Here is a 22,294-nt window from a genome sequence, read left to right on the forward strand (position 1 = left end):
GAGGTGATTTTAAGTTATCATGGTCAGATCTGGATTCCCAAAAAATCTCGTCATCACAGTATTGTTCAGAAGATTTCTTTCTTGTAAAATTTTAAAAGATGACACTTTCAGACACTGTGTGGAAATATGGCTTCAACTTTTTTCAGGAGGTTTAAGTGGTTTCGTTGATAACAAGAATGTAGAAAATGGTTGTATTTCCTAATTTTTCAAAAACAGGAACAGACTATTGACCTCGACGTGATTTGAACACGCAACCTTCTGATCTGGAGTCAGACGCGCTACCGTTGCGCCACGAGGTCAGCTGAAAGATAAGTGTTTGACAAGATAAAATCTGAATATTATTTGATTCTTTACCATTAGATGTTCCAGAAAGTAACTACTTTTACGCACCATCATAAAACGACATAAACAAGGATGATTGAGCATCTTAATCTTAATATTCAGGGATTTCCAGTTTAAGATCGGAATCTAGAAATTATCATCTTTGTGATTCCATGAGTCAGGCACAAGAATGTTACATCAAAAGATAAAGTTAGAAACATATCTCAGTTTATTTTTGCCAGGAACATTTCATTTAGAAAAATGCTTGTTTCATAAAGATTGGAAAATTTTTATATATCATTTGTATAGACTTTTTTATTCTTTTCGCCATACCCCAAAACTACAAAAACAAGAATGAGTTAACATATTGCTATTAGGAAGAAAGGCTTACATTTAACATCCAGAATCTAGTTGAGGACCATGTTTCTTCATATATACAAAGACCAAATTGTTGGTGATGTTGAGGTAATTTTAAGTTATAATGGTCAGATCTGGATTCCCAAAAATTCTCGTCATCACAGTATTGTTCAGAAGATTTCTTTCTTGTAAGGTTTTAAAAGATGACTCTTTCAGACACTGTGTTTAAATATGGCTTCAACTTTTTTCAGGAGGTCTAAGTGGTTCCGTTCATGACATGAATGTAGAAAATGGTTGTATTTCCTAATTTTTAAAAAACAGGAACAGACTATTGACCCCGACGTGATTTGAACACGCAACCTTCTGATCTGGAGTCAGACGCGCTACCGTTGCGCCACGAGGTCAGCGGAAAGATAAGTGTTTGACAAGATAAAATCTGAATATTATTTGATTCTTTACCATTAGATGTTCCAGAAAGTAACTACTTTTACGCACCATCATAAAACGACATAAACAAGGATGATTGAGCATCTTAATCTTAATATTCAGGGATTTCCAGTTTAAGATCGGAATCTAGAAATTATCATCTTTGTGATTCCATGAGTCAGGCACAAGAATATTACATCAAAAGATAAAGTTAGAAACATATCTCAGTTTATTTTTGCCAGGAACATTTCATTTAGAAAAATGCTTGTTTCATAAAGATTGGAAAATTTTTATATATCATTTGTATAGATTTATTTATTCTTTTAGCCATACCCCAAAACTACAAAAACAAGAATGAGTTAACATATTGCTATTAGGAAGAAAGGCTTACATTTAACATCCAGAATCTAGTTGAGGACCATGTTTCTTCATATATACAAAGACCAAATTGTTGGTGATGTCAAGGTGATTTTAAGTTATAATGGTCAGATCTGGATTCCCAAAAATTCTTGTCATCACAGTATTGTTCAGAAGATTTCTTTCTTGTAAGGTTTTAAAAGATGACTCTTTCAGACACTGTGTTTAAATATGGCTTCAACTTTTTTCAGGAGGTCTAAGTGGTTCCGTTCATGACATGAAAGTAGAAAATGGTTGAATTTCCTAATTTTTCAATAACAGGAACAGACTATTGACCCCGACGTGATTTGAACACGCAACCTTCTGATCTGGAGTCAGACGCACTACCGTTGCACCACGAGGTCAACTGAAAGATAAGTGTTTGACAAGATAAAATCTAAATATTATTTGATTCTTTACCATTAGATGTTCCAGAAAGTAACTACTTTTACGCACCATCATAAAACAACATAAACAAGGATGATTGAGCATCTTAATCTTAATATTCAGGGATTTCCAGTTTAAGATCGGAATCTAGAAATCATCATCTTTGTGATTCCATGAGTCAGGCAAACGAATGTTACATCAAAAGATAAAGTTAGAAACATATCTCAGTTTATTTTTGCCAGGAACATTTCATTTAGAAAAATGCTTGTTTCATAAAGATTGGAAAATTTTTCTATATCATTTGTATAGACTTTTTTATTCTTTTAGCCATACCCCAAAACTACAAAAACAAGAATGAGTTAACATATTGCTATTAGGAAGAAAGGTTTACATTTAACATCCAGAATCTAGTTGAGGACCATGTTTCTTCATATATACAAAGACCAAATTGTTGGTGATGTTGAGGTGATTTTAAGTTACAATGGTCAGAACTGGATTCCTAAAAATTCTCGTTATCACAGTATTGTTCAGAAGATTTCTTTCTTGTAAAGTTTTAAAAGATGACTCTTTCAGACACTGTGTTTAAATATGGCTTCAACTTTTTTCAGGAGGTCTAAGTGGTTCTGTTCATGACATGAATGTTGAAAATGGTTGTATTTCCTAATTTTTCAAAAACAGGAACAGACTATTGACCCCGACGTTATTTGAACACGCAACCTTCTGATCTGGAGTCAGACGCGCTACCGTTGCGCCACGAGATCAGCTGAAATGTAAGTGTTTGACAAGATAAAATCTGAATATTATTTGATTCTTTACCATTAGATGTTCCAGAAAGTAACTACTTTTACGCACCATCATAAAACGACATAAACAAGGATGATTGAGCATCTTAATCTTAATATTCAGGGATTTCCAGTTTAAGATCGGAATCTAGAAATCATCATCTTTGTGATTCCATGAGTCAGGCACACGAATGTTACATCAAAAGATAAAGTTAGAAACATATCTCAGTTTATTTTTGCCAGGAACATTTCATTTAGAAAAATGCTTGTTTCATAAAGATTGGAAAATTTTTATATATCATTTGTATAGACTTTTTTATTCTTTTAGCCATACCCCAAAAACAAGAATGAGTTAACATATTGCTATTAGGAAGAAAGGTTTACATTTAACATCCAGAATCTAGTTGAGGACCATGTTTCTTCATATATACAAAGACCAAATTGTTGGTGATGTTGAGGTGATTTTAAGTTATAATGGTCAGATCTGGATTCCCAAAAATTCTCGTCATCACAGTATTGTTCAGAAGATTTCTTTCTTGTAAAGTTTTAAAAGATGACTCTTTCAGACACTGTGTTTAAATATGGCTTTAACTGTTTTCAGGAGGTCTAAGTGGTTCCGTTCATGACATGAATGTAGAAAATGGTTGTATTTCCTAATTTTTCAAAAACAGGAACAGACTATTGACCCCGACGTGATTTGAACACGCAACCTTCTGATCTGGAGTCAGACGCGCTACCGTTGCGCCACGAGGTCAGCTGAAAGATAAGTGTTTGACAAGATAAAATCTGAATATTATTTGATTCTTTACCATTAGATGTTCCAGAAAGTAACTACTTTTACGCACCATCATAAAACGACATAAACAAGGATGATTGAGCATCTTAATCTTAATATTCAGGGATTTCCAGTTTAAGATCGGAATCTAGAAATCATCATCTTTGTGATTCCATGAGTCAGGCACACGAATGTTACATCAAAAAATAAAGTTAGAAACATATCTCAGTTTATTTTTGCCAGGAACATTTCATTTAGAAAAATGCTTGTTTCATAAAGATTGGAAAATTTTTATATATCATTTGTATAGACTTTTTTATTCTTTTAGCCATACCCCAAAACTACAAAAACAAGAATGAGTTAACATTAGAGTTGAGCGCGGTTCGTGGTTCGTGGTTCTCCAGTTCGCGGCTCGAGTGATTTTGGGGCATGTTCTAGATCGAACTAGAACTCGAGCTTTTTGCAAAAGCTCGATAGTTCTAGAAACGTTCGAGAACGGTTCTAGCAGCCAAAAAACAGCTAAATCCTAGCTTGGTTTCTGCTGTAATAGTGTAAGTCACTCTGTGAATCAAACTATTATCACATTTCAGTGTATAGTGTGCGTGAACAGCGCCTTCAGATCCCTGCTGTTTCTATAATGGCGATCGCCATTTTTTTTTTTCCTTCCCTAAGCGCGCGCGTCTTGTGGGGCGGGCCAGCATGTCAGCCAATCACAGACACACACACACCTAAGTGGACTTTGAGCCAGAGAAGCAACGGCATGTGTGATAGGATCTGCATGTCACATGTCCCTGCATTATAAAACCGGACATTTTCTTCACGAACGCCATTATCTGCCTTCTGCGTCTTTGGTGTCAGACATCAGTGTCGCAGCTCCGTCCTCCTGAGTCCTATAGCCGATACAGCTGTATGCGCTGCATACACAGCGTTAGACAGCTTAGGGAGAGCACATTCTAGCAGTCCTTTTAAGGGCTCAAAGCGGCAGGGTCAGAGAGCCATAAGTGACAGGTCCTGCAAACAGCAACAGCGTCTGTGTAGCCCAGGTCAGGGATTTCCTCCCTGCATTTCACCATTAGGAGGGAATAGAAAGGCAGACTTCCATTCCTCTACCCAGAGCACCACAATCCTGCCACTGTACCCTCTTGTTCTCTGCACACTCCAACTCATTCTAAGTAAGCCATTATACTAGCAAACACTCAGTGTACCTAGTGGCATCCTAAACGTGGCTATTGGACTTTGCTATAGTCCCACTAGTGCAAAGACATTAGCAGAGCACATCTGCCTGCATTGCACACTCCAACTTTTTTAAACTAAGCAATTTTACTAGCAAACACTCAGTGTACCTAGTGGCATCCTATACGTGGCTATTGGACTTTGCTATAGTCCCACTAGTGCAAATACATTTGCAGAGCACGTCTGCCTGCATTGCACACTACAACTTTTTTAAACTAAGCAATTTTACTAGCAAACACTCAGTGTACCTAGTGGCATCCTATACGTGGCTATTGGACTTTGCTATAGTCCCACTAGTGCCAAGACATTTGCAGAGCGCATCTGCCTGCGTTGCACACTCCAACTAATTATAACGAAGCCATTATACTAGCAAACACTCAGTGTACCTAGTGGCATCCTATACGTGGCTATTGGACTTTGCTATAGTCCCACTAGTGCAAAGACATTAGCAGAGCACATCTGCCTGCATTGCACACTCCAAGTTTTTTAAACTAAGCAATTTTACTAGCAAACACTCAGTGTACCTAGTGGCATCCTATACGTGGCTATTGGACTTTGCTATAGTCCCACTAGTGCAAAGACATTTGCAGAGCACGTCTGCCTGCATTGCACACTACAACTTTTTTAAACTAAGCAATTTTACTAGCAAACACTCAGTGTACCTAGTGGCATCCTATACGTGGCTATTGGACTTTGCTATAGTCCCACTAGTGCAAAGACATTTGCAGAGCACGTCTGCCTGCATTGCACACTACAACTTTTTTAAACTAATCAATTTTACTAGCAAACACTCAGTGTACCTAGTGGCATCCTAAACGTGGCTATTGGACTTTGCTATAGTCCCACTAGTGCAAAGACATTAGCAGAGCACATCTGCCTGCATTGCACACTCCAAGTTTTTTAAACTAAGCAATTTTACTAGCAAACACTCAGTGTACCTAGTGGCATCCTATACGTGGCTATTGGACTTTGCTATAGTTCCACTAGTGCAAAGACATTTGCAGAGCACGTCTGCCTGCATTGCACACTACAACTTTTTTAAACTAAGCAATTTTACTAGCAAACACTCAGTGTACCTAGTGGCATCCTATACGTGGCTATTGGACTTTGCTATAGTCCCACTAGTGCAAAGACATTTGCAGAGCACGTCTGCCTGCATTGCACACTACAACTTTTTTAAACTAAGCAATTTTACTAGCAAACACTCAGTGTACCTAGTGGCATCCTATACGTGGCTATTGGACTTTGCTATAGTCCCACTAGTGCCAAGACATTTGCAGAGCGCATCTGCCTGCGTTGCACACTCCAACTAATTATAACGAAGCCATTATACTAGCAAACACTCAGTGTACCTAGTGGCATCCTATACGTGGCTATTGGACTTTTGTCAATTCACAGTATTGGAACGTTATTTGCATGACATCTGCCTGCATTGCACACTCTAACTTTTTTAAACTCAGCCATTATACTAGCAAACACTCACTGTACCTAGTTGTATCCTAAACGTGGCTATTGTACTTTTGTCAATTCACAGTATTGGAACGTTATTTGCAGGACATCTGCCTGCCTTGCACACTCAAACTTTTTTAAACTCAGCCATTATACTAGCAAACACTCACTGTACCTAGTTGTATCCTAAACGTGGCTATTGTACTTTTGTCAATTCACAGTATTGGAACGTTATTTGCAGGACGTCTGCCTGCATTGCACACTCAAACTTTTTTAAACTCAGCCATTATACTAGCAAACACTCACTGTACCTAGTTGTATCCTAAACGTGGCTATTGTACTTTTGTCAATTCACAGTATTGGAACGTTATTTGCAGCACGTCTGCCTGCATTGCACACTCAAACTTTTTTAAACTCAGCCATTATACTAGCAAACACTCACTGTACCTAGTTGTATCCTAAACGTGGCTATTGTACTTTTGTCAATTCACAGTATTGGAACGTTATTTGCAGGACGTCTGCCTGCATTGCACACTCAAACTTTTTTAAACTCAGCCATTATACTAGCAAACACTCACTGTACCTAGTTGTATCCTAAACGTGGCTATTGTACTTTTGTCAATTCACAGTATTGGAACGTTATTTGCAGCACGTCTGCCTGCATTGCACACTCAAACTTTTTTAAACTCAGCCATTATACTAGCAAACACTCACTGTACCTAGTTGTATCCTAAACGTGGCTATTGTACTTTTGTCAATTCACAGTATTGGAACGTTATTTGCAGGACATCTGCCTGCATTGCACACTCAAACTTTTTTAAACTCAGCCATTATACTAGCAAACACTCACTGTACCTAGTTGTATCCTAAACGTGGCTATTGTACTTTTGTCAATTCACAGTATTGGAACGTTATTTGCAGCACGTCTGCCTGCATTGCACACTCAAACTTTTTTAAACTCAGCCATTATACTAGCAAACACTCACTGTACCTAGTTGTATCCTAAACGTGGCTATTGTACTTTTGTCAATTCACAGTATTGGAACGTTATTTGCAGGACATCTGCCTGCATTGCACACTCAAACTTTTTTAAACTCAGCCATTATACTAGCAAACACTCACTGTACCTAGTTGTATCCTAAACGTGGCTATTGTACTTTTGTCAATTCACAGTATTGGAACGTTATTTGCAGCACGTCTGCCTGCATTGCACACTCAAACTTTTTTAAACTCAGCCATTATACTAGCAAACACTCACTGTACCTAGTTGTATCCTAAACGTGGCTATTGTACTTTTGTCAATTCACAGTATTGGAACGTTATTTGCAGGACGTCTGCCTGCATTGCACACTCAAACTTTTTTAAACTCAGCCATTATACTAGCAAACACTCACTGTACCTAGTTGTATCCTAAACGTGGCTATTGTACTTTTGTCAATTCACAGTATTGGAACGTTATTTGCAGCACGTCTGCCTGCATTGCACACTCAAACTTTTTTAAACTCAGCCATTATACTAGCAAACACTCACTGTACCTAGTTGTATCCTAAACGTGGCTATTGTACTTTTGTCAATTCACAGTATTGGAACGTTATTTGCAGGACGTCTGCCTGCATTGCACACTCAAACTTTTTTAAACTCAGCCATTATACTAGCAAACACTCACTGTACCTAGTTGTATCCTAAACGTGGCTATTGTACTTTTGTCAATTCACACTACTGCAAATCTATGTGCAGCACCTCTGCATGACAACCTCGTGCTCTGTTTTTAATAAGCTATAATGATAGCACAAAATACTGCCATTTTGTGGCATCATAGAACTGGCTGTTGTATTCCATTAGTGCCCCACTGGTGACAAGCTATTTCTAGCACCTCTACATCACACCCTCATGCACATTTTGCTACGCTAATGTTATAGCAAACTCATGGAATTCATTGCTGCATTTCATAATTCGGAGGGATAGAAAGTCAGGCTTCCTTTAGCTTTTCCTTCTGTTCATAGACAGCATCTCCAAGACAAATTTCCCCTCCACGTCTAAGTGTGGAGAGGCAGCTAGTGCGCATGCGTGTGCCGATGTACCCCAGCTGCAGCATAATTACAGTGTTTCGCCTAGTGAGTATGCTCAGCCTGACTGTGCCATTCCTGACGCTAAGTTTTCATTTCGGGATACAGCGCATGCTCCCACACTAAGTGTGAAAAGCCTCTTTGCACAGGTGCTTGCATTCCGTGCCGGGTATAAGTCCTGTTTTGGGCATAGACACCATGCTAAAGCTGATAGTCTTTTTTCAGAGACTGTATTTCATGCTACTGAGCATGCTCAGGCACTTCCTGCATCAGAGACTAGGTCCGGTAATGAACTCTTTGGCCCTGGCCCTGATGTGGGGGTCCCATATAGACCACAGGGCATCAGGTGTCCTCCCAAATGGCTTGCAGAGGCCCACACCTATGACTTCTCACCGCATTATTGATGCTCAGACGATGACTGGTGAGGTGTTTGGGTCATGGCAGCCATGAGGTCATCATTGAAGTTGCGTTTCCAAATAGGACGCTAGTTATGCCACTCATGACGTGTCACTCTACTTTTGTCTCCAGGAGGTGCATTGTGGTTCACCCTGGTTTGGGGCGGACCCAGGTTATAAAAGGGGCTGGAGCCAACAAGGAGGTGCGCAGTCTTCTATTATGCTCCGAAAGAGCACACCTCCATGTGTTGAACCCATTGCGGCTTTAGGCCAGAGGTAGGCAGGGATCGGGTGGTGGATGCAGGCCACCACCACAGTTGGTAACGCAGAACGGTTAAGACCAGCTCCTGTCCTAACAGTCCTGCTTGTGCAGCCCAGTGGCATTAACAGGCCTGCTGCTGCTGATGCGCCTGCTGTCCACAGGTGTGGCCCCTACGCACACGGTCAGCGTACTCAATGGCCCCTGTGTTGTTAACAGGGAGTTCCTGGGCTGGGTGGGCATGTGGACCCTGTGACGCTAACAGGGCTCACAGTCTCCAGATCCGAATGGCGTCTAACTCGGTTCAGGCTACTATTAGTTTCATAGCCACACAGCTCTGTATCCTCCACCAAACCTTCAAGTTGCCAACCTCTCCTTTTCCAACTGGGAGCACGGTGGACACTGACTGCTGATGGGGATATATACCTTTCTCTTTCTTTTCTTATTAATTTTCGTTATATAGCGGTCACAGATTATATACCACTTTATCCAAATCTGCCAGTCCCACTGTAACAGATGTTGTTTCTTCAGCAAATGTTACAGTTGCTTAACCACCAAATCCACGGACCAAAACTTTTTTCCCCTTTCCAACACACCTGTTCCCCTTTCCAACAGCATCTGTCCTTTTTCAACTCATTTTGGGATATGACCAAAAGTGCAACTGTGCAGGGACACCGTACTCAACGCCATCTCAGCACAGCAGCCATCCCTCGGTCCCTCCGATGTGGACAAGTAAAAGACCATTTCCTCCTATCCATGACAAAGCGTTGAGATTCACTCTGTGCAGCACTGGTGTTTAGTGGACAAGTAGATCTAAGATTGCGTACCACATTCTGCAGATACTCCTGTATACGTGCGTCTATTTCTATGGCAGGAATTAGTTCGCCAAATTTTGTCTTGTACCGGGGATCTAACAGTGTGGCAACCCAGTATTCAGGATTAGTTCAAATTCATACAATCCGAGGGTCATGTAGGTAGTGCAGCAAGAAGGCGCTCATGTGTCTTGTGCATCCAGGAGGACCAAGTCCTTGGTGTGTTGGTGGCAGAGAGGTGAGAATCGTGCATCCTTCCTCTGCCCTCTCCCCCCAACCTCGCACAACTGAAATGTGAGCAAGCTCTCACTCATCTGCTGAGTCTTCCATGCCCATCGCCAGTTCGTCCTCCATTTCTTCATGGGCTCCTGCACTTTCATCAACACTTTTTGCTGATACTATGCGCCCTTGTTAATCCCTCTCCCTCACCATGACTGCCGCATAGGTGCCGCTGACCATCTGGACCTCGTAGATCTTGTTATCCCTTCCGCATATGACTCCTCCTGTACTTCCTCCCCTTCCTCTTGTCCCAACACCTGACTCCGAATAATAATTACAGTGTGCTCCATCATGTAGATGACCAGAATTGTCACGCTGAGAATGACATTGCCAGTGCTAAACATCTTCGTCGACATTTCAAAACTGTGTAGCAGGGTGCATAGGTCCTTGATCTGACACCACTCCAGCAGCGTGATCTGCACCACCTCTGGATCAAGTTATCCCAGGCTATATGTCTTACCGTATTTCAGCAGGGCTCTGCGGTGCTGCCACACATGCTGCAACATGTGCAGATTCCAATTCCTGCGTGTCGAAACATCGCATTTACGGCGTTTAACTGCCAGACCCTAAGACTTCCGGAGTGATGAAAGTTGTTGAGCTGCTGTGTGCGCACGATGGAAGTGAGCACATAGCGAGCGTGCCCACTGCACAAGGCCATGTAGGCCATGATGGTGTTTTAAAAATTGCTGGCGAATTCGGTTCAACACGTGAGCCCTAAAAGGCACGTGTGTCACATTGCCCTGAGGATGGCCCGCAGCCAGGTTTGCATCATTGCCGCACACGGCTGTTAAGTCACCAACGGAGTCCGCTCCGTCAATTTGTACTCCGGTCGCCAGGTGACAACGTGTTCCTTTCATGAATAGTGCTGATGATGGGAGAGTAGTCAATGCCAGCGGCGCAGGTGGACGCAGGTTATGCTCACCCACTGGGCTGCATTACCTTGACAGATGCAGAATCTCTGGCTGAATGTAGCTGGTGGGTATCTCACAGATGAAATACCATCATTCAGCTACAACCAATGGGAAGACACCACACCCTTTTTTATGCCCATCCTGTCTGCAGACCACTGCCAGACATAGCTATGAACCTCTGGTTAATTTTACCCCCAGTTCAGTTTTATGATTTTGTGTGCTTGTTACCTGACTACTTTTCCTGCTTGCTGTTTATGTACCTTGTTGGCCGATACGCATTTCACCTCTGCTTGTTTTCTGATTCTTTCCTGGCCGTCCCATTCTGTTCCTGTTCCTCAATTAATGTTTTGACCCTGCCTGACTACTATTCTCTGTAATAGCGGTGTGACTCACATTTCCCATACATTTCAAAGTAAAACTTTGACCGCCTGATGGCATTGAGCTCTGCTGCCAGCATAGTAAGGAGGTGTGTGGTAGTCCTTGTGCGCAGTTGCAAGGAAGGGTGGCCTGACCACACAGGGTTTGCACCAAGGTAGAGGACCCACACGAGGTTGAAGAGGCAGAAGCAGTGTATTAACTTCTACATACAGAACAAGGATTGAAACAACTCGTGGGGACGGCAAGACTTGTACAGCAGACCCTTCTCCATCTCTCACCATAGTTTGCCAGTGCCCAGTCAGTGACATGTAATGACCCTGTCTATGCTTACTGGTCCAAGTATCTGTGTTGAAATGCACCCTGTCGCACACAGATTTTCTCAAGGAAGTGGTGATGTTGTGTGCGACATGCTGGTGTAGCGCGGGCATGCTTTTCTTGGAGAAGCAGTGGTGATTGGGCATCTGGTACTGGGGCACAGCGACAGACATAAGGTCTGTAAAATCCTGTGTGTCCACTACGCGTAAAGGCAGCATTTCGGTAGCCAACAGCTTACAGAGGGATAGAGTCAACCACTTAGCTTTGTCATGGGTCGCAGTAAGTGGCCTTTTATTTGACCACATCTGAGGGACAGAGATCTGGCTGCTGTCTGTAGACGGTGTTGAGTAGGGTGTCCCTGGAAAAATGCAGGTTTGTGAGAAAAGTGCAGGCGGAGACATGATGTTGCCTTCATCTTGCCTTCAGATCTGTTCATCTTGTATCATTTTTAAAAAACACAGCAAGCAAGGGTTACTCCAAGCGGAGTCTACCTTTTTTCCCCAAATTGGGCACACAGACACCCCATCAGTGGCAGGACTTGTGCCCTAGTTGCAAACAGGATGTTTTGATTTGCATCAAGCACATTCCAAATCCACAAGCATTTACTCTCCCCAGGATGACACAGGGGTAGTAAATTCCTTCTGGATCCATGACTTGTTCATTTTGATGAACGTCAGTCTGTCCACATTGTCACTGGACAGACGCGTGCGCTTATCTGTCAGCACTCAGCACACACCCAGCAGCACTGAAGACACGTTCAGACACAACGTTGGCAGCTGGACACGACAAAATCTTCAAGGCGTAACTGGAGAGCTCTTGACATTTTTCTAGATTTGAAGCACAAAAGGAGCAAGGCTCCATTTGCAAAGTCATTGCATCGATGTTCATTTGGAGATACTCCTGTATCATCCTCTCCATCCGTTGACTATGTGACACACTTGATGTCTCTGGTGGCCTTGCAAAGGAGGGTCTAAATAAATTATGAAAAGATTCCATAAAATTGCTGTTACCAGCACCAGATACGGTCCTACTGGTACGGGTAGACTGTTGAAGATGACGAGGCCGTCCCATGTTTGTCAAGTTACAACTGGGAGAATCACTCCCTTCACCTGCACGGTTGTTTGGTGGAAAAGCCGAGCTAAGATCGAGTAACAGCTTCTGCTGATACTCCTGCATACGTGCGTCCCTTTCTATGGGTGGAATTATGTCACAAAATTTGGACTTGTCCCGGGGATCTAATAGTGTGGCAAGCCAGTAGTCATCATCACTTCTAATTTTGACAATATGAGGGTCATGTTGGAGGTAGTGCAACAAGAAGGCACTCATGTGTCTTGCGCAGCCATGCGGACCAAGTCCACGCTGTGTTTGTGGCATAGAGGTGCTAACCGTTCTTTCTTCCTCTGTCATCTCCCCCCAACCTCTTTCAACTTAAATTTGACCAAGGTCCCCCTCATCAGCTGAGTCTTCCATGTCCATGGACAGTTCGTCCTCCATATCTTCATGTCCTCCTGCACCTTCCTCAACATCTCGCCTGCTACCATGCGCCCTTGTTGATCCCTGTCCCCCATGGTCCCATGCCTGCCGCGTTGGTGATGATGAACGTCTGGACCTTGGTGATGTTGTTGTGTCTTGCGCATATGAATCCTCCTGTAGTTCCTCCCCTTCCTGTTGTCCCACCCCCTGACTCCGAATAGTGTTTAGCGTGTGCTCCAGCATGTAAATGACTGTAATCGTCATGCTGATAATGGCATTGTCAGCGCTAAACATATTCGTCGCCATGTCGAAACTGTGCAGAAGGGTGCATAGGTCCGTGATCTGAGATCACTCCATCAGGGTGATCTGCCCCACCTCTGCATCTCGTTGGCCCAGGCTATACGTCATGACGTATTGCACCAGGGCTCTGCGGTGCTGCCACAGTCGCTGTAACATGTGGAGAGTTGAATTCCAGCGTGTCGCCACATCGCATTTCAGGCGATGAACCGGCAGGCCGAAAGACTTCTGGAGAGATGCAAGTCGCTCAGCTGCGGCGCTTGAACGGCGGAAGTGAGCACTGCAGACAGTTTCCGTGCCCTGGTCAGAAGGCCATCTAGGCCGGGATAGTGTGTTAAAAATTGCTGGACAACAAGGTTCAACACGTGAGCCATACAAGGCACGTGTGTCACCTTGCCCAGGCGAAGGGCCGCACCCAGGTTTGCAGCATTGTCGCACACGGCCTTACCAGGCTGCAGGTTGAGTGGAGACAACCATTTATTAAACTCGGACCGCAGAGCTGACCACAACTCCTCAGCTGTGTGACTCTTATTCCCAAGACATGTCAAGCTAAAGACCGCCTGATGCCGTTGCGCTCTGCTGCCAGCATAGTAATGAGGGGTGCGTGATTCCTTCTGCGCAGTGAGAACGCTGGTGGCCTGACCAGGCAGGCTTGGGGCGGAGGTGGAGGACCCAGATGAGGTGGAGGATGCAGAAGCAGTGGCGGAACTTGGACAGACAGAGGATTGACACACAAGTCGTGGGGACGGCAAGACTTGTGCAGCAGACCCTTCACCATCTATCACCATAGTTACCCAGTGCCCAGTCAGCGACATGTAACGTCCCTGTCCATGCTTACTGGTCCAAGTATCGGTGCTGAAATTCACCCGTTCACACACAGAGTTTCTCAAGGAAGCGGTGATATTGTGTGCGACATGCTGGTGTAGCGCGGGCACACCTTTCTTAGAGAAGTAGTGGCGACTAGGCATCTGGTACTGGGGCACAGCGACAGATATAAGGTCTCTAAAATCCTGTGTGTCCACTAGGCGGAAAGGCAGCATTTCTGTAGCCAACAGCTTACAGAGGGATAGAGTCAACCTCTTCGCTTTGTCATGGGTCGAAGGAAGTGGCCTTTTATTTGACCACATCTGAGGGACAGAGATCTGGCTGCTGTGTGTAGACGGTGTTGAGTAGGGTGTCCCTGGAAAAATGCAGCTTTGGGAGGAAAGTGCAGGCGGAGACATGATGTTGCCTTCATCCAAAGTTGGTGCTATCGATGTCTGAGAGAGCTGTACACACTCACTTGTTTCCCCTTCCAAACCAACTGACGACCTACCAAGCAAACTGCCTGTTGCGGTTACAGTGGTGGAAGTTGTGGGTGGAAAAACAGGTGTGACAGCTGTCCCCACAGTCCTAGAAGATGACGAGCGCGCGGATGCCCTGGAAGGGGCAGGCGGTGGATGGTTGGCTCCACTAGGCCGCATTGCAGCACGGTGAGCTTCCCACCAGGCCATATGATATTTATTCATGTGACGATTCATGGAAGAAGTTGTCAAACTGCTGAGGTTTTGACCTCTACTAAGATAACCATGGCAAATGTTACAGATCACATAATTTGGCCGATCTTTTTTTATGTCAAAAAAGGACCAGGCTAGGCAAGGCTTAGAGGCCATGCGACCTGTTGATCCACCCCGAATAATGCTCAGAGGCAGAGTGGTGGCTGAGGATGCAGTTGTAGACGTGCTACCAGTGCTCCGACTGTGTCCAGGAAGGCGCCAGGTTACTTCGACGTCGGTTGCATCCTCCTCCACCGCCTCTATTGACCTCCTCAAGTGTCTGACTGTGGGTTGACAGTAGGTGGGATCTAGAACTTCATCATCAATTGTTGTGTTTGCACTCCCCTCCCCCTCAGACCGAGTTTCTTCTTGCCCTGACCGAATATTTAAGTTGTCATCCCAATCGGGTATCTGCGTCTCATCTTCATCAGTATGTTCCTCATTGCCTATAACCACAGTTGTTGGAAAGGCAGCATTTTGGTAGCCAACAGTTTGCATTTTATGAAAGTCAACCTCCAAGCCATGTCATGCCCTTCTAAAAGCATGTATAACACAGCGAGGGGACTCCAACCACAGTCTCCCTCGTTGCCACTCACTGGGCCACACACACCCCACTTGACTGGCATCGGTTGAGCCCCCTTTTGAAAAAGAAAAAGATGCTTTGCATGAAGCACTCTCAAAAATACGCGTGCCTTTCCCGTCCCCTGGCTGACCCCAGGGAAGAAAAGTCCTCTGAGAGCCATGACTTGTTCATCTTGGTTCTTTTAGAAACACAGCGAGGGGACTCCAACCACAGTCTCCCTCGTTGCCACTCACTGGGCCACACACACCCCACTTGACTGGCATCGGTTGAGCCCCCTTTTGAAAAAGAAAAAGATGCTTTGCATGAAGCACTCTCAAAAATACGCGTGCCTTTCCCGTCCCCTGGCTGACCCCGGGGAAGAAAAGTCCTCTGAGAGCCATGACTTGTTCATCTTGGTTCTTTTAGAAACACAGCGAGGGGACTCCAACCACAGTCTCCCTCGTTGCCACTCACTGGGCCACACACACCCCACTTGACTGGCATCGGTTGAGCCCCCTTTTGAAAAAGAAAAAGATGCTTTGCATGAAGCACTCTCAAAAATACGCGTGCCTTTCCCGTCCCCTGGCTGACCCCGGGGAAGAAAAGTCCTCTGAGAGCCATGACTTGTTCATCTTGGTTCTTTTAGAAACACAGCGAGGGGACTCCAACCACAGTCTCCCTCGTTGCCACTCACTGGGCCACACACACCCCACTTGACTGGCATTGGTTGAGCCCCCTTTTGAAAAAGAAAAAGATGCTTTGCATGAAGCACTCTCAAAAATACGCGTGCCTTTCCCGTCCCCTGGCTGACCCCGGGGAAGAAAAGTCCTCTGAGAGCCATGACTTGTTCATCTTGGTTCTTTTAGAAACACAGCGAGGGGACTCCAACCACAGTCTCCCTCGTTGCCACTCACTGGGCCACACACACCCCACTTGACTGGCATCGGTTGAGCCCCCTTTTGAAAAAGAAAAAGATGCTTTGCATGAAGCACTCTCAAAAATACGCGTGCCTTTCCCGTCCCCTGGCTGACCCCGGGGAAGAAAAGTCCTCTGAGAGCCATGACTTGTTCATCTTGGTTCTTTTAGAAACACAGCGAGGGGACTCCAACCACAGTCTCCCTCGTTGCCACTCACTGGGCCACACACACCCCACTTGACTGGAATCGGTTGAGCCCCCTTTTGAAAAAGAAAAAGATGCTTTGCATGAAGCACTCTCAAAAATACGCGTGCCTTTCCCGTCCCCTGGCTGACCCCGGGGAAGAAAAGTCCTCTGAGAGCCATGACTTGTTCATCTTGGTTCTTTTAGAAACACAGCGAGGGGACTCCAACCACAGTCTCCCTCGTTGCCACTCACTGGGCCACACACACCCCACTTGACTGGCATCGGTTGAGCCCCCTTTTGAAAAAGAAAAAGATGCTTTGCATGAAGCACTCTCAAAAATACGCGTGCCTTTCCCGTCCCCTGGCTGACCCCGGGGAAGAAAAGTCCTCTGAGAGCCATGACTTGTTCATCTTGGTTCTTTTAGAAACACAGCGAGGGGACTCCAACCACAGTCTCCCTCGTTGCCACTCACTGGGCCACACACACCCCACTTGACTGGCATCGGTTGAGCCCCCTTTTGAAAAAGAAAAAGATGCTTTGCATGAAGCACTCTCAAAAATACGCGTGCCTTTCCCGTCCCCTGGCTGACCCCGGGGAAGAAAAGTCCTCTGAGAGCCATGTCCACATTGTCAGTGGACAGACACGTGTGCTTATCTGCCAGCAGACCCACAGAAGCACTGAAGACAGGTTCAGAGAGAACGCTGGCTGCAGGACACGACAAGATCCCCAAGACGTACGTGGCGAGCTCAGGCAATTTATCAAGATTGGAAGCCAAGAATGAGCAGGGCTCAAGTTGCACAATAATGGCATGTTTCCTTGCATATACTCATATATCTGTGTGTCCTCCTCTTTTTCCTTGTCCAGCTCTTTTGTTTTCGCATGAGTATATGTCCTTGTCACTTTCCCATGTGTTGTGAGTTGTTTGTGACCTTTTGGACACCTTTGAGGGTGTTTTCTAGGTGTTTTTCTGTGTTTGAGATTGCCTGCCATTGTTTCCTATGCAGTTCGAGTTCGGTTCGTCGAACCTTCGACGAACCGAACTCGAACGGGAGGTCCGTTCGGCGAACCAACCTCGAGCCAAACCGCGACCGGTTCGCTCATCTCTAGTTAACATATTGCTATTAGGAAGAAAGGTTTACATTTAACATCCAGAATCTAGTTGAAGACCATGTTTCTTCATATATACAAAGACCAAATTGTTGGTGATGTTGAGGTGATTTTAAGTTATAATGGTTAGATCTGGATTCCCAAAAATTCTCGTCATCACAGTATTGTTCAGAAGATTTCTTTCTTGTAAAGTTTTAAAAGATGACTCTTTCAGACACTGTGTTTAAATATGGCTTTAACTGTTTTCAGGAGGTCTAAGTGGTTCCGTTCATGACATGAATGTAGAAAATGGTTGTATTTCCTAATTTTTCACAAACAGGAACATACTATTGACCCCGACGTGATTTGAACACGCAACCTTCTGATCTGGAGTCAGACGCGCTACCGTTGCGCCACGAGGTCAGCTGAAAGATAAGTGTTTGACAAGATAAAATCTGAATATTATTTGATTCTTTACCATTAGATGTTCCAGAAAGTAACTACTTTTACACACCATCATAAAACGACATAAACAAGGATGATTGAGCATCTTAATCTTAATATTCATGGATTTCCAGTTTAAGATCGGAATCTAGAAATCATCATCTTTGTGATTCCATGAGTCAGGCACACGAATGTTACATCAAAAGATAAAGTTAGAAACATATCTCAGTTTATTTTTGCCAGGAACATTTCATTTAGAAAAATGCTTGTTTCATAAAGATTGGAAAATTTTTATATATCATTTGTATAGACTTTTTTATTCTTTTAGCCAAACCCCAAAACTACAAAAACAAGAATGAGTTAACATATTGCTATTAGGAAGAAAGGTTTACATTTAACATCCAGAATCTAGTTGAGGACCATGTTTCTTCATATATACAAAGACCAAATTGTTGGTGATGTCGAGGTGATTTTAAGTTATAATGGTCAGATCTGGATTCCCAAAAATTCTCGTCATCACAGTATTGTTCAGAAGATTTCTTTCTTGTAAAATTTTAAAAGATGACTCTTTCAGACACTGTGTTTAAATATGGCTTCAACTTTTTTCAGGAGGTTTAAGTGGTTCCGTTCATGACATGAATGTAGAAAATGGTTGTATTTCCTAATTTTTCAAAAACAGGAACAGACTCTTGACCCTGACGTGATTTGAACACACAACCTTCTGATCTGGAGTTAGACGCGCTACCGTTGCGCCACGAGGTCAGCTGAAAGATAAGTGTTTGACAAGATAAAATCTGAATATTATTTGATTCTTTACCATTAGATGTTCCAGAAAGTAACTACTTTTATGCACCATCATAAAATGACATAAACAAGGATGATTGAGCATCTTAATCTTAATATTTAGGGATTTCCAGTTTAAGATCGCAATCTAGAAATTATCATCTTTGTGATTCCATGAGTCAGGCACACGAATGTTACATCAAATGATAAAGTTAGAAACATATCTCAGTTTATTTTTGCCAGGAACATTTCATTTTAAAAATGCTTGTTTCATAAAGATTTGAAAATTTTTATATATCATTTGTATAGACTTTTTTATTCTTTTAGCCATACCCCAAAACTACGAAAACAAGAATGAGTTAACATATTGCTATTAGGAAGAAAGGTTTACATTTAACATCTAGAATCTAGTTGAGGACCATGTTTCTTCATATATACAAAGACCAAATTGTTGGTGATGTCGAGGTGATTTTAAGTTATAATGGTCAGATCTGGATTCCCAAAAATTCTCGTCATCACAGTATTGTTCAGAAGATTTCTTTCTTGTAAAGTTTTAAAAGATGACTCTTTCAGACACTGTGTTAAATATGGCTTCAACTTTTTTCAGGAGGTCTAAGTGGTTCCGTTCATGACATGAATGTAGAAAATGGTTGTATTTCCTAATTTTTCAAAAACAGGAAGAGACTATTAACCCCGACGTGATTTGAACACGCAACCTTCTGATCTGGAGTCAGACGTGCTACCGTTGCGCCACGAGTTCAGCTGAAAGATAAGTGTATGACAAGATAAAATCTGAATATTATTTGATTCTTTACCACCAGATGTTCCAGAAAGTATCTACCTTTACGCACCATCATAAAACGACATAAACAAGGATGATTGAGCATCTTAATCTTAATATTCAGGGATTTCCAGTTTAAGATCGGAATCTAGAAATTATCATCTTTGTGATTCCATGAGTCAGGCACACGAATGTTACATCAAAAGATAAAGTTAGAAACATATGTCAGTTTATTTTTTGCCAGGAACATTTCATTTAGAAAAATGCTTGTTTCATACAGAATGGAAATTTTTATATATCATTTGTATAGACTTTTTTATTCTTTTAGCCATACTCCAAAACTACAAAAACAAGAATGAGTTAACATATTGCTATTAGGAAGAAAGGTTTACATTTAACATCCAGAATCTAGTTGAGGACCATGTTTCTTCATATATACAAAAACCAAATTGTTGGTGATGTCGAGGTATTTTTAAGTTATAATGGTCAGATCTGGATTCCCAAAAATTCTCGTCATCACAGTATTGTTCAGAAGATTTCTTTCTTGTAAAATTTTAAAAGATGACTCTTTCAGACACTGTGTGGAAATATGGCTTCAACTTTTTTCAGGAGGTTTAAGTGGTTCCGTTGATGACAAGAATGTAGAAAATGGTTGTATTTCCTAATTTTTCAAAAACAGGAACATACCATTGCCCCCGACGTGATTTGAACACGCAACCTTCTGATCTGGAGTCAGACGCGCTACCGTTGCGCCACGAGGTCAGCTGAAAGATAAGTGTTTGACAAGATAAAATCTGAATATTATTTGATTCTTTACCATTAGATGTTCCAGAAAGTAACTACTTTTACGCACCATCATAAAACGACATAAACAAGGATGATTGAGCATCTTAATCTTAATATTCAGGGATTTCCAGTTTAAGATCGGAATCTAGAAATTATCATCTTTATGATTCCATGAGTCAGGCACAGGAATGTTACATCAAAAGATAAAGTTAGAAACATATCTCAGTTTATTTTTGCCAGGAACATTTCATTTAGAAAAATGCTTGTTTCATAAAGATTGGAAAATTTTTATATATCATTTGTATAGACTTTTTTATTCTTTTAGCCATACCCCAAAACTACAAAAATAAGAATGAGTTAACATATTGCTATTAGGAATAAAGGTTTACATTTAACATCCAGAATCTAGTTGAGGACCATGTTTCTTCATATATACAAAGACGAAATTGTTGGTGATGTCGAGGTGATTTTTAGTTATAATGGTCAGATCTGGATTCCCAAAAATTCTCGTCATCACAGTATTGTTCAGAAGATTTCTTTCTTGTAAAGTTTTAAAAGATGACTCTTTCAGACATTGTGTTTAACCTCATAACGACGACCGTACGACTTAAAGCGGCGGCAAAACAGGGTACTTATTCTGTTCCGCCGCTTTAAAGCGGCGGCCCGAAAAAACCCTGTAGCGCCCCCAACGACCGAAAATCTCGGGGGTTTCAGCTACCGGGGGTAGCTGAGACCCCCCAGATTATGAATCGGGGTGTTTTTTTTGGACCCCGATCATGTGATCGGCGGTATACACTGTATACCGACGAACACATGAAAAAAAAAAGAAATGGCCGGTAAAACTGATTTCTTTTTCATCTGACATGATCAAACATGTCAGATGAGAAAGAAATCTAACCTCCTAGTGCCCCCAAAGCCCCCGGTACCGGAGAGTCCCCCCACCCCCACCCCTACCCCCACCGGACATCCAAAATGGCGCCGAAGCGAACAGAAAACTGCCGCCGGCGCCGGCTCTGCAGTCATTTTCCTCCGATCTGAAATGATCAAACATTTCAGATCGGAGGGAAATGTCCTCCCCCTGACCCCTCCTCCGGTCCACCGGAGCCCTCTGGTCACCGGAGCCCCCTCCGGTTCTCCAGAGCCACCACCCCCCTCCCCCCTCCGGAGCGTGGAAGATGGCGGCGCACAGCGCGCGGCCGCATTCATTCTGCGCTTTCTGCCGCATGTGACAGGTCACATGCGACAGAAAGGTGTCCCCAGGTCCCACTAGGTCACCCCCCGTCACCCCCCCCAGCCCCCGGTCTTACGTTACCTGTCTTCCGCTCCGTCCCGCGATCACGCCGCCTCCTTCTTCAATGCTGGCGGCGCATGCGCAGACAGCGGCTGTCAGCTGGATCCCTGCAAGCAGGGACCCTGACGTCGCTGATGCACAGGCTCCACTGTGGACCGGGGGAGGGTGAGTGCGGTAATCTGCAGTCACACTCCTCACATGGAGAGACTGCTGTTCCAGAAAATGGGGGGTACGTTCTGTGAGCGTGCCCCTCATATTCTGGAATGAGGTTACTGCAGGTCACTCTGCCCTAGGTTGGACCGGGGCAGTGTGAGTGCAGTATTCTCAGATTACTGCACCCACACTGCTCATGGAGAGCTTGCTCTTCCAGAAAACGGGGGATACGTTCCCTGAACGTGCTCCCCATATTCTAGAAGATCCAGAGTCGGCGTGGGACCTCCAAAATGGATTACAGCGACCGGAATTTCTTTATTTTCAATAAATTGGTAAGAGGAATGTTTCGGGGAGTTTTTTTTTCAAATAAATTTTTTTTTTGTCTTTATTTTTTTCTATTACTGACTGGGTTAGTGATGTCGGGTATCTGTTCAGATGCCGTGACATCACTAACCCCAGG

General features: G+C 43.5%; 7 non-coding genes across 7 annotated transcripts; all 7 read right to left on the reverse strand.

The window, feature by feature from the left end:
• Nucleotides 1-227: 227 nt before the first annotated feature.
• TRNAW-CCA (transfer RNA tryptophan (anticodon CCA)) lies at nucleotides 228-299 on the reverse strand. The gene has a single exon. It is a non-coding gene; the product is annotated as a tRNA-Trp (tRNA).
• Nucleotides 300-1,010: 711 nt separating this feature from the next.
• Nucleotides 1,011-1,082, reverse strand: TRNAW-CCA (transfer RNA tryptophan (anticodon CCA)). Its single transcript has one exon. It is a non-coding gene; the product is annotated as a tRNA-Trp (tRNA).
• A 711-nt stretch (nucleotides 1,083-1,793) lies between these two features.
• TRNAW-CCA (transfer RNA tryptophan (anticodon CCA)) lies at nucleotides 1,794-1,865 on the reverse strand. Its single transcript has one exon. It is a non-coding gene; the product is annotated as a tRNA-Trp (tRNA).
• A 711-nt stretch (nucleotides 1,866-2,576) lies between these two features.
• Nucleotides 2,577-2,648, reverse strand: TRNAW-CCA (transfer RNA tryptophan (anticodon CCA)). Its single transcript has one exon. It is a non-coding gene; the product is annotated as a tRNA-Trp (tRNA).
• A 703-nt stretch (nucleotides 2,649-3,351) lies between these two features.
• TRNAW-CCA (transfer RNA tryptophan (anticodon CCA)) lies at nucleotides 3,352-3,423 on the reverse strand. Its single transcript has one exon. It is a non-coding gene; the product is annotated as a tRNA-Trp (tRNA).
• Nucleotides 3,424-17,947: 14,524 nt separating this feature from the next.
• On the reverse strand, nucleotides 17,948-18,019 carry TRNAW-CCA (transfer RNA tryptophan (anticodon CCA)). Its single transcript has one exon. It is a non-coding gene; the product is annotated as a tRNA-Trp (tRNA).
• A 2,275-nt stretch (nucleotides 18,020-20,294) lies between these two features.
• Nucleotides 20,295-20,366, reverse strand: TRNAW-CCA (transfer RNA tryptophan (anticodon CCA)). Its single transcript has one exon. It is a non-coding gene; the product is annotated as a tRNA-Trp (tRNA).
• Nucleotides 20,367-22,294: the final 1,928 nt, after the last annotated feature.

The sequence above is a fragment of the Anomaloglossus baeobatrachus genome, chromosome 4, assembly GCF_048569485.1.
Source record: "Anomaloglossus baeobatrachus isolate aAnoBae1 chromosome 4, aAnoBae1.hap1, whole genome shotgun sequence".
NCBI classification, from domain to species: Eukaryota; Metazoa; Chordata; class Amphibia; order Anura; family Aromobatidae; genus Anomaloglossus; species Anomaloglossus baeobatrachus.